This window comes from Tasmannia lanceolata, unplaced genomic scaffold (genome assembly GCF_043159265.1).
Source record: "Tasmannia lanceolata isolate RefF3 unplaced genomic scaffold, GAP_Taslan_0.1 ptg000003l, whole genome shotgun sequence".
NCBI classification, from domain to species: domain Eukaryota; kingdom Viridiplantae; phylum Streptophyta; class Magnoliopsida; order Canellales; family Winteraceae; genus Tasmannia; species Tasmannia lanceolata.
In genome coordinates this window covers 39219582-39232887 of record NW_027518680.1, presented here as the reverse complement: position 1 = coordinate 39232887, position 13306 = coordinate 39219582, and positions in this window count along the sequence as shown.

Genomic DNA, 13306 nt, shown 5'->3' with positions numbered 1-13306 from the left:
AACTAGATGCGAATATTTGATGTTATTCGGTGCTGAACTGGTCGACCGCCATATACTAGGGAAGCGCACCGTACTTTCTCTTCATTTTTTTTAAATTTTTTGAAATAAGTTGTCTCTAAGGATGTCAATTTTGGCTCGAGCTCGAAAGCTTGCTCGATTTCTCTTCATTTTTTTTTTCTAATTTTTTGGATTAAGCTGTCTCTAAGAGTGTCAATTTTGAGCCTGGCCGAGCCGAGCTCGAGCCTAGTTCGAGCCCGAGCCGAGCTGGGCCGAGCTCGGCTTGGCTCGTTTACACCTCTCTCTAGGGGTGGACATGGTTCGGTTCGGTTCGGTTTTGGGGTATACCCAGAACCGAACCATATATAATCGGTTCCCTGAAATTGGAACCGAACCAGAACCATATAAGTTTGGAACCGAACCGAACCAGAACCATATATAATCGGTTCGGTTCGGTTCGGTTCTGGGTTTACCCGATCTTCATCAAATCAACGGAATTTCTTCACAATAGTTGTTTGAATGTTTGGTTTTCTTTTCTTGAGATAGAATAATTTTTTGTTTCCAGCTTGTCATCATCATTATGGGAAAAGCAGAGCACAAAAGTCTCTAATGAAATGATGAATATGACTTTGTGGGGGCGTTATACAAACTACTCTCATAATATTTTACTATTTTTAAAAGCCTTTCACTTTCTTCTTACACTTACAAAAACTTTCAAGTTAATATTAAAAACAAAAAGGATTCCCACATCTTCTTTCCTGCCATTAAAATATTAAGGCTTGTTTGGTGAGATTAAAAATATTTGGGCAAGTGCTGAGATTAAAAAACTTGTTTTCCAGTCTGACTAAGGGTTTTAAGGTGGGTCGGTTCTTGGTTCGGTTCTCGGTTCCGGGATCCAAACCCAGAACCGAACCGAATTTCCATCGGTTCCAGGTTATTAGAACCGGAACCGAACCATATAACTATGGAACCGAACCGAACCGAACCATATGTGCCGGTTCGGTTCGGTTCCTCGGTTCGAACCGGAACCATGTCCACCCCTACCTCTCTCTCTCTCAAGTTGCATTTATCCATCTGCACCCTCTCTCTCTCTCTTGCTCGGTTCAGATCAAGTGGCCCATGATACACATGATCAAAGCCGTTGATTTGCTGGACCACCACTACACCATATAGTTAGACCCCGTCCAATGTTAAAGGGGATCTTTTCTACTCAACAAATAGCTACTAACGCTCAATAAACTTTTTAAGGGAAAACTAACTTATATATTATGAATGCAGGTTGGGTGTTGGTGCCAAAATCCGCTCCGGTCGGATTGTGCTTGGTAGAACTTCGATCCATCAATATCCTCCTGCACCCAAAGAACACACGTTAGAGGTCCCGGAGTTTAGACTCTAGGAAGACCCTCCAACGCTGAAGTCAGAAATCGGCAATATGTAGGAATCCGAACAAAAGAGAAGCAGAATAACAATGCTCATAGACCTTAGATGTCAGATGAATAACTTTGAGCACAGGGGCTCTTTTATAGAAGTGGAGCCCTAGGAAATTTATAATACTTGCCTTGTTTGGAGTCGTTTCTTATTGGTCAACTTCCCTAAGGAATCAGTTTCCTTATTCATCTTGGAGACCACTGAGTTTCCTAGCAGAAGTTAGTTTTGTAAGCCCAAGGGCTCATCCTCTTACCTTGTTTTGATGATTAATAAATTCAAATTGATTAGTTCTTTATGGACTAATAGTTTGCCTTGAGTGTTTTGCTTTAGACAGGTCCTACACAAGTCAAATCCAGGCTAGCACACACACAAAAATGGCCTATGCTTGAAGATGAACCAAACACAATGGCAAATGAGCTAAAGCATAAAAAGGATCCATTCATGCCTTGGAGGTACCAAGGAGAAACTCATCATCATCATCTCAAAGCATCAAACTAGAAAGGAAAATATCAAGAAAAGCCAAAGCTTGAGGATCAAGAACCAATGCAAAGGATCAAGGAGCTTGTACCACAACTGGAGAAGTCAAAGCAAAGCTCAACCTTGAAAATCCCGAAGCTTAAGAGAAGAGTTCAAGAGAGTAGCAGAAAGGGTAGAATGTATTCCTATCTCTCTTTCATTTTCTCTTGTCAAGGTACATTATTTAATCCTCTAAAACTAGTGAAAAATAATATTTTCCAAAGAGGTTAACACACCCTAATTGGACTTAACTGGACTATGATTGACCCTAGTGGTGTCCACACTTTGTTGGACCCATAGGACAATCAATTCATGTATAGGACCCAAGACCATGGTCCAAGTCCCTGATTTTTTAATGTTGAAATGGAATTTCAAACAGGGCAGGTCAACCGGGGTTTCCAAATCAACTTGAATTCTAATTGTGATTACTTACAAACCAAGGCATACTATTTTGCATAAGGTAGATCTTTCAAGACTCTTTTAGAAGCTCTCACACAAGGAAAATATCATATATATGAAAGATTCCCGTCCAAAAAATGACTGCCTAACGTTGGAGCTCATTTTTGACCTATTTAGGGGCAAAATCAAGAAAAGTCATAAACTAGAGAGTTGTAGATTTTTTTGAGCCATTCGAAACAAGTATAACGGTAAATATTTTGGACAAGTAGGTAAAATGTTATGGTCGTTTTACTAACCTGACAATACTAGCCCTTTCTAATTATAACTCTTCATTCTTTTCATTCCTTTTTTTTTCAAAACACATCAAATATGACATCACCATCCCACCTCATCCATGTTGGGCGCCCAACTAAGTGGGCCACCCATGTGGGGCGCCCACTTATGTGGGCCAACCGACATGACTGAGTCCACATGGGTCTCCCATATGGGCTCATATCCAATAGGTCTTTTTAAAGTGTTTCTTGGACTTCTTTAACAAAAAATCAATAAAATCTCATTAAATCCAATTTTTATGAATGAACCCAACCCATTTGACATTCATGGTGCACCCCTCAACTCGTGATCGAGTCACTCTTTTTAGAAAAAAAAAAATTTCGGACCAAAATGCCCCAATTTGATAGATACACCTAAAGGCGACTAAAAATGTTTTCAAATTGGATTACCCCTAAAGGGGAAAGTTAAAAATAGAAACTTTTCAAGGAAAACCTTAAAAATAGCAAGTTCGCTTCTCTTGGTGGACAAGATCAAACATGATCATTTTGCATTCCCTAAAAATCCCCATAATGCCCTCGACACAAAATTTCCAAGTCATGTCAAACCCCTAAGAGTTTCTAAATTTAGCAGGTTTTCAAAAACTCATGAAATCATCTAAGACTCCTTAGACACACTCTAAAGGTCAAGTGAAACACATTGGGAATGACCAAATTACCACTGAGGTGGAAAATAAGTGAAAATAGAGAAAACCCTGAGAACTTCCAAAAAATGACAGGTTTTTTCACTTGATTGGAAACTTAAATTCTCATCTTCCGAAGACCATTGGAACACCCTAGAAACCTTTAGGATTGCGAATCAACTTCAAAACACCTAAAATGAGATTAAATCTACCCTAAAATGCTTGGATGCCTAATCTAATGCGGAATACAGACTCGAGACTTGACAAACCAACTAAATCTTTCGCTTTTTAAAGCGTAACAAAATGGAGGTGTCCACACAATGGTTTTAGTAATTTCCAAATCAAGTAGATTCTTTCTTTTGAAAGGAGTATCATAGTAGTCTTGATGGGGGGATGATTTTTAAGCTTGCACTTTCAATATGAGATAATGGCGTAAGAATAGTTTATTCATCTAATTGTAATTGGATTCCTCTCCTCTTCAGCATACTCTTAGGATTCATGATGGTTTGTTGGAAGAGGCAAATTATTTTTATGTCATTGCAAAGATTAAGGTACCTAAGCTAGTATCTCTTTTCTGTCTCTTAATGTTACCCAGCTCATGTAACTGCCCATAACCAATTGGTTTTTCCTATTAATCAGAATTTTCCTGTGTTTGCACTCAAAAGGAATTTGATGGTTGTGTGATGATTTTGCTTGTAATGATATTGATACCTATAAGGGTTGGATTGAAATCAGACTATAAGGTTATCATCGAAGCATGACTGGGTCAATGCTTTTGGTCCAAATGAGACTTCTATTCTCATCAATTGGGTTGGAAATAATCTCAATAATTCCTCAACTTCAGCTGGGTCCCTATCCTTAATCAAATTATTGAGGCAGTCAGTGAGTGTAATGATCTTTTGGGCAGTCCTTTGGATAAGAAGAAAGTAGGGAAATAAGTTTTGGGCATTTTTTAAAAAGAGGTAATACTTACGTCAATACTATCATAGGCCTCTGATGTTGATAATAACAAGATTTAAGAGATGCATTAAATCTGCTTGTCTATACCATTTGATTGATTTTTTAGGTTCTTTATAACTCTCATTAGCTATACTGATCATTTTATATAGGTTTCCCATTCAGATGTTATTCTAGTCTTGAAAGCTTTAATGCTGACATTTGAGCCATGCAAATTTAAGGTCAAGTCTCTTCAAGGCTCTGTTTCGATTGTAATTGATAAATCATGGCATATGTGTTTGAAAAGTATAGTAGTAGAATTTGGCTACAAGCCTCAGTTGGAGTTGTGACTGTCTCATGCATTGTAAAGTGGTGGGTGCGATTATCAACTTTAGTATATTCTTTTGATCCCTCATATGTCTATGTAGATAGCAGGGTCCAAGGGTCAACCACTTAGTCCTATTCTCTTCGAATTCTCATCAGTTTTGAGATCTTTGTCGATCTTTAGGATCTTCTCCAGTTTAGGGATTTCCATCGATCTTTGAATCTTCTGTCAAGTTTTAGAAATTCTCTTTCGGGTTCAGGCAATGCCAGAATGTTTCTTGAGTCACTCATTTGCCCTTCATGTCTCTTTGCTTATCTCATCACTTTTAGAGTAGGTGCGCTAAAACCCAATATATTTCGCATGTTAATGTAGACACCTCATTTTGACCGTACCCCTAATGTGTTATTTGGTTAGAAGTCTTAGTAATCTAATGTCTTAGAGTTCCAAATTGTGTCTCAAGATAGTTTAGGGTCCTATTTAGGTTCCATCAAAATTTGGTTAAAATCCGTGAAGGTTTGTTCAATAAGATGAGTCGAGTAAGAATGGTAGTGTGAAAGCTAAGGGGGGTGAATTATCTGCATAAGGAGAGTTCAAAGCTAAGGGGGGTGAATCAGTCCGTTTTTGTCGTAGCTCTTTCGTGGTCTCATCAATATTTCGCGCGCTCATCAATTGGAGAGTGCTAATATCAATAACCTTCATTTGGGTATAAAAAAAGCAACGAAAAAAGAGAGAGGGGATTTTCATTTTTCACTGGAAATTTTAAAGAGATAGAGAGTGAGAAATTAGAGAGAGAAAACAGATCTCACGCCTCAAACCCTTCTTCTCCGATCCATCTCCAGCCGGATCCTCTCCCCAGCGAGCTCAAAATCTTGCTAGACTACATCTTCTACCTTTCTTCTCCTTTTTATCGGTTAGATTTTGATCTTCTCATTTTGTTTTTGCTACAAAACCCTTGTTACCTTCCTTAAATCACCTTCTTTGAGATCCAAACCCTAGCTTAAGGCCTTTAAACTTCAGATTCTTGATTAGAAATCCTAGATCCATCTCTAACCTTCGTCGATTCCGACAATCTTTGCTGGAATCCGGCCGATTCTTATTATATTTGTAAAATTCTATAAATTCCTATTAGAGCTACAGATTAAAGCTCTGATACTCCAAATTTAGCTAAATTTTTGTTGAACACAAGATTCTTTGGGAATTTGGTCTCTGATTTGACTTTGCCTTTGTTCCTTTGGCATTTTTCTTCTCAAATTACTGAAAGAGACAGGAGAATAAGTCATCCAGTGGTTTGATTTGTTGTCTTTAAGCATCGTCATCACCTCTCAGGTAATTTATTTGATATGTTTCGGTAGTTTATGGTATAAATGAAATTTTAATCACCAAAGTAGTATTAAGCCTGTGATTTATAGTTTTGACATCATTGATGTGATTTTCTGTATTAAAAGGTAAATTTACAAAGCTCTGGAAGCAAAAGTTTCTTTAATTTCTCTATTTTTGTGATTTTTACTTTCATAAGGATCATGTTTACACTCTGATTACTTGCATTGATTTTTTATTTTTTAGCCATTCACAAGTGGATGCATGATTTATAAATAAATGTGTTGTGCATTTTGGGAGTAGGTAAAAGGCTTTAATTTTGTTGAAATCCTTTGACTAGATCTATGTTTGGCTCATATATATGTGTCGTTATCTTTAAGTTTATTTTTGCTTGCTTAGGAATAATGTTTGAGTTGACTGATGTCATCACATTTCTTGTTAAGGCAAGTTCGTTCATCAGCTTGGGATAACCTGTTGGCATTGTTTGTGTTTGTAAGAAGGCCTCAAAGGACCTTTCTTCTTATCTTTTTATAGTATAGTTACTATGCCCTGCCTATAGATGATATTGTCCTCCCTACAATTAATTTTTTCATGAGAATTTAAAGGGGCTTTTATGGAAAACTATTGGTTAATGTCTAGATGTAATGAATGGAGATTCAAATAATATTTAAATAGTTTTATTACAGCCCACTTTAAGGATATGATGATAAGCTCTTATGGCTATGTTAATGGATGGAATCATCATGGCTTATGTTGGAGTTGGGTTATACTACCTTCATGTCTAAATGTTCAGGGGTTCATTTCCAGACATCTTGCATTCTTTGCAAGGACCTTTTGAGCAGGGAATCAACCCTTTGTTCCTTTTAAAATGAAGTGATGAAGTTTATTAGTACATAATACATGTACAGTATGGTGCTGTTACCTTTCTGAGAAAAATGAAAGAGAAAAGTTTTCTAGAATAACCAACATTGTTACTACTAAATGTGCAAGTTTTTCCATTGAATTTTGTAATGATTTCTCATAGTTCATTTGATCATAAAGTATAAATTAAACCTTGAACGATTGATAAGTTGGTGCTCCATCAGAATATATATATATATATATATATATATATATATATATATATATATATATATATATATGGCTGTTTCGTATGGTTCAGACTCATTGGCTTTATATAAGAGTAATTTCCCTTGTTTGCTTTATGTGGAATAATACAATGGACAAGCTCTGTCCAGGTATTGAGCTAGAATGGCGCCCATGTGTACATGTCATTATATCTGCACCCTTTAGTTCTAGTATTCCCATTGAATCAGTCATTTCCTGTCCTAGTTTACGATAATTCTATACCCTTGTCCTCTTAGAAATAACAATAACCCTTGGTGGCCATTTTTTTGGTTTCGAGCAAGATGGGTAGAGTTGGTGTATATAGTGGAATAGGATAGTGTAATGCGAGCATCTTTCCATCGAAGTTGATGGCATTAGCATTATTTGATTTCGATAAAAATATGAAATCCATCTATTTTTGCTATCTCAAACCCATTATTCTTAAGTTCTGAAAGAAGATACCATCTAGGTGGTTGTTTGGTGAAATGAGAGTAAGAAAATTTGAGTAGCGTATTCTACAAGAAGGCCTTTGCTCTGCCTTATAATTCTTTTGTGGAATTCAGACAAATCATTTAACTGGTTAGAACTAATTACGGAGCTTACGAATTTCTATGTAGCATCAGGTAGATAAAATTTTGTCATGATTTAATATTCATGAGGTTCATTTATTGCAGTACTTTGTCATAATTTGGTAAAGTTTCTACGATTACATTTCTCATGATTAGATGATCATATTTGTCTGCAGCTCCATCTTAGTAATGTTTTAAAGGAGTGTTTAGCTTAGGTTTATACCTTCATGCCTGTATATGATCTTTTCTTTTGTGTTCTTTGGAAAGTAGTAGTGGCAAGGCCCCTATTTTGCATGCTTGATAGTTTTGACTTAGAGTCGTTCACACATCTGAGAATGAGAATGGTCTAGCTATGCAAATAGGGCGATGAAGGCGTTAGCCCAAGCCCATCCTTAGGGGACTTGCTTAGTCCAAGTAGTGTTCCCTTCCTTTATTTAGTAGACTTACTTAGTCTTTTAGACACTATTAGATGGTAGTTCTTCCCCCTCATTCCAAGGGCAATGATAAGGATACTTGGAGCCCGCCTTTGTGTCCTGGAGATTTGTTTAGTCTAATTAACCCCTATTTTGCTAGTATTATTAGAGAGTCTTTTACTCATTCATCCTTTTAGTGGTGTTATTAGAGAGTCTTTGACTCATTGGTTCTATTGGTGGAGTTATTAGAGAGTCTTTGACTCATTCATCATTTTTAGTGGTATTATCAGAGAGTCTTTGACTCACTCATCCTTTAGGTAGTGTTATTAGAGAGTCTTTGACTCATTCGTCTTTTGGTAGTATTATTAGAGAGTCTTTGACTCATTCATCTTTTAGATAGTATTATTAGAGAGTTTTTGACTCATTTGTCTTTTTAATGGCCTTATTAGAGAGTCTTTGACTCATTTGTTCTTTTGGCGGTATTATTAGAGAGTCTTTGACTCATTCATCTTTTAGATGGTATTATTAGAGAGTCTTTGACTCATTTGTCCTTTTAGTGGTCTTATTGGAGAGTCTTTGACTCAATTGTTCTTCTGGTGGTATTATTAGAGAGTCTTTGACTCATTCGTCTTTTTGGTTGCATTAATAGATAGTCTTTGACTTGTTTACTCATCTCCTTAGTGTTATCAGTTAGGGGTTTCTCCATAGTGTTGTCATCATTCTTCTTTATAAGAAACTAACTTAGTCTTAATAGAGCTTTGCTTGTTTGGGATTTTAGACTATTTCCTTATTTTTGATACTAGCTTACCCGGTTTAGGGGTTTCCCCTGTTAGCCCTAGGGTTTGGCCCTAGGGTGTTGCTTTGTGTATTCCCTTAGGTCTTTGACAAAAAGGGTGAAAACGTTTAAAGAATCCAAAAACATCTAAAAATTAAAAAAAAAACATTTAATTTTTTTTTAAAACATAAAAAACATTTGAAAATCTTTAAAATTCAAAAACATTAGAAATTTGAAACCCAAAAATAATTGAATATTTTAAAATTCAAAAACATCAGAAATTTAAACTATAAAAAACATTTGAAAACATTAAAAACCTTAAATCATTTGGAGTGTTTACTTTTAATGATAGTTAGGAGAATTCAATTTCGAACTATGTTGTGTAGACACCCAATTTTGACCGGACCCTAAAAGTCCCCAAAATCGAATAAAATTCCCAAATTTCGAGTCCCAAGATGTCCTGAAATTAATCTCAAAATTCCTGAAGGACTGGACCCAAAATGAGAAGAAGGCTTGAATTTTTGAGCATCTTATTGTGCATTTTCCTGGGTACAAATTCCCCAGGAGGTTGTTAGTGTTCTCAGGGATACCCCTGCGAAATTTCATGGCAATCGGGCGAAAAATGAGAAATAAGGCAAGCCGAGTGTGTGCCATTATCAAAACTGGCTGTGCTCATTTCATTTCCCTCGTTTGATACAAAATAAGGGTGTGTTATGGAGGCTAAAGGGTGCCCATGTCGGCCCGCTGATCAATCAGTGTAAAAAAATCGGAACAGGTTAGTGCAGCTATCAAAGTAGGTTACTGTTGATGTTCTCTCTCTTTATTGCAGAAGAGGGGGTTGAAACAATCAAGTGAGGGTGCTCATTGATGGAAAGAAAAGCAAGTAGGGCATAATGGCAATAGGGTAAAATCGCCTTATCTTGGAGATATTTAATAAGGTTGGCATTACTTTCCCTACAAGCAATGATCATGGGCCATTGGATAAGAAGGGTGAGATGTAGGGCTGAGATAATCTAGGGCATTTAAAAAAAAGAAAGAAGAAGAAGGGCTTAGTAAAAGAAGGGATCAATGGTTGAGAACAACCAAGGAAAGAAGATGCCATATAGATGGTTAGGATCAGACTTAGGGATTTAACCCTAAGTATAAAACCAAGAGAGTCTTGCGTGAAGCAAGGGAGAGCCTCATTTTTGCAAAGAAAAAAAATCAAGAAAAGCAGAGAAAGAGAGAGAGAAAGAGGCCGATCGTCTTCTCCGGCCACCTCCCTTGCCGTCGGCAAGCACCCATCCACACCACCTTCTTCTTCTTCTCTAACCTCCAACCTCCACCATTTCAAAACCCACCTTCCCACCGGCAAGCCACCTTCTTCCCTAAGCCACCGCCACCTCTGCAGATTTCTTCTCCTCCCATCTCCGACCAACTCCGGCCACTTCCCAGCCACCCTCATACCTCTCCCACTTTATCTCCCTAAAACCCATTATCTCAAACCCATCTTCACCCAATCCCACATCAAAACCTTTTCTATTTTGACCGGCCACCTCTGCAAATCCGGCCGGCCAAACCCATTCTAACACCATCGTAACCACCTCCATTTCGGCCACCATTTCCACCTCCTCCTCCATCTTCTCCGGCAAGCCTATCCCAGCCGTTCGCCTTCTTCTTCTCCAACCCCCAACCTCCATTAAACCCATCTCCTTGATTCCTAGATCTAAAACCCATTTTCATTTTGATTTTCCCCATTTTCTACCAACAAACCCATTTCATCTTCACCCTCCGACCACCCACCGGTCGGAATCCGGCCAAGCCACCCTTACCACAACCACCTCCACTTCCTTCTTCTTCTTACCACAGCCCTCCATCTTCACCTTTAAACAGAGAGAGAGAGAGAGAAAGAGAGAGAGAGAGAGAGAGAGAGAGAGAGAGGGAAGACTCTGGTCATCTTCTCCGGCGGCCATCATCGGAATCCGATTACCCCATCCCCTCTTCTCCAATCACTACCTTCTTCACCCACATCTACCAAACCCATTTCATTTTATCTCCCATTTAGAAACCCAAGAGCCTATCCCCTGTTTTGTCCCAAACCCATCTCATTTCCCCATTTTTTTTCTATCACAGATTCAACCCCCAACCTTATTACCATTTCCTCTGTCCATCTCCTACACCATCAAAAAACCCCATTAAAATCCCCATCTTCTCCGGCCCCTCACTCCATTGCCGCCAATCTCCATCCCTTCTAATTTCTTTACCAGAGAAACCCTTGCTTATCATCATCACGGATCGTCTGAGACCGGCAGGCATTCAAGAACGTCCATCGCCCCCACCCAGCCCAGGTAATATGCTATTCCTTAGAATTTTGTTTTCTTTGTGGTAGCTCATCGAGGGTAATGGCGATTTGGATTACCCTTGGTATGGTTGAGGTGGTCTGGTTATTTCCATTCTCTTAGTGTTTTGAATGAAGGCTTGCTGCATGAATACGAAGTTTATCAGGAGTTTTGTGTTAAATTCATTTAATCTCAAAGCTTCCTGTTTATTTGAGTCCTGTGCTTTTGGACTGGAGTTTCTGATTTTGTTGAGCCTGAGTTCTTGAAGTCATCGTTTATTCCTTTTGTTTATTCCCTTAAACGCAAAAGACCTACAAAAGAGCTTTTGAAATTGAAGGTTTTGGTAGCATCAAAATCTGGGAATAGATGAACTGTTGACCCAATCGTCTTCCTTTCTTATTGGGAATATGAGCTATCTGTTATCCAAATTGAAGACATAGCTATATCAAGTCAACATTGTTTCGGCATTGCTTATGTTCTTTTTGTTTTATAACTTGAAAGCATAGTCTATGATAAGTCTGTAAGAAAATTAATTGGACTCCTCAGTTCTCTATCACCCAATTATATTGAAAAGCTTTGATTCTTGAACGAAACTCCTTTGTTTTCTAATATTTCTTCTGGAATAGGCCCCAAAACAATCATATCTGATGAATGCTTAAAATTATTTGATTGTTGTTATATTACATCGTGTGTTTTGAGGCTATCTTGCTCTTTTGATATTTCTTTACCTTTCTGGAGGGATGTTGAATTCAGTATGGGTATATACATCAGGTTCTAATTGCGGTTTCTAGGGGCTTTGATCGGTGAATTTCAGTTTTGATTTTGACTTTTATTCCATGACCCTACTGGGGAAAAGTATTTAGAGACACAATTTTCACGAACGAGTGAACCCAATAGGGTCCCTCATTCTTTTAAAGCTGAAGGTGATATTTTTGGTATCATTTGAAGGAAGTATAAATGGAAGGTTTTCTGTTCCTTTACATCATTTTTATAAAACAAGCCCTTTATTGTATTTTCTCTGAAAATATTATCTGTGTGATTGAGGATCATTGCGTGTACTGTTTTTGCTTGCCTTAGGTTATTCATTGGATTATGGAATCGGATTAACCCTTATATGTTGTCCTTGAATCATGTTGCAACTCAGATGACTCTTATTCCTTACTTCTTTATTTCCTCCCGCTCCCCTTTGAGTTTGGACTTCAATTTAGATTCTTTGGGCGCTTGTCTGTCATTAGAGGTCCTCATTAGGGTCTCGAGTTCTTCCTGACACTTGAATTACTCTTGATTTTTCGGTAAACAGGCTATGACGGAATGTATCTTAAGCCAACCCCTTCCCTTCCTGCCTTAGAGTTTTCGCAGGTTAAGGGATTTCTTCCTCTTTAGAGTCTGTCATAGAGAGTTTAGGGTTCCGTCCTTCCATCTTTCAGAGTCAGTCTTCAGCATAGGAGTCAGTCCTTCAGTCTTTCAGGAGTCTGTCCTATCATCATAGGGGTTAGGATTCTGTCCATCCCCTCATCAAGTCATGTGATTTTATCCGCTCCTGCAAGGTATAGGATGCTGTCCAACCCTTGTAGAGTCGTGATTCTGTTCATTTTCCCCCCGTAAAGCATAAGATGCTGTCCAACCTTTGTGGGATATCAGGAGTCTGTCCTCCCCTTGTGATGATAGGATTCTGTCCTATTGTGTCAAAAAAATCAAAAACATCTGAAAAACCAAAAATCTCAAAAATCTTAAGTCATTAAGAGTGTAGTTAGGAAAATCTGGTCCGAACTACGGATGGCTTGATCCCTAGCTGAGGGGTATGTAGGCAGCTCAGGCGTCCAGCAGGCATTCTGAGTCCAGTCACCCTTTTTTACACCATTTTTTACAAATATTTCTCGCTATCTGGTCCGAACTACGGATGGCTTGATCCCTAGCTGAGGGGTACGTAGGTAGCTCAGGCGTGCAGCAGGCATTCTGAGTCCAGTCACCCTTTTTTTACACCATTTTTTACAAATATTTCTCGCTATCTGGTCCGAACTACGGATGGCTTGATCCCTAGCTAAGGGGTATGTAGGCAGCTCAGGCGTGCAGCTGGCATCCTGAGTTCAGTCACATCTTTCACAACTTTCACAACTTTCATAACTTCACAACTTCAAAAACTTCCATAGCTTCGAAACCTTTCAAACCTTCCAAAAATACAAAAATTCTTCAAAATAACCTTTCAGCAATTTTCAAAAGATCTTCCCATAGAGTTAGGAGTCTATCCTAGGCG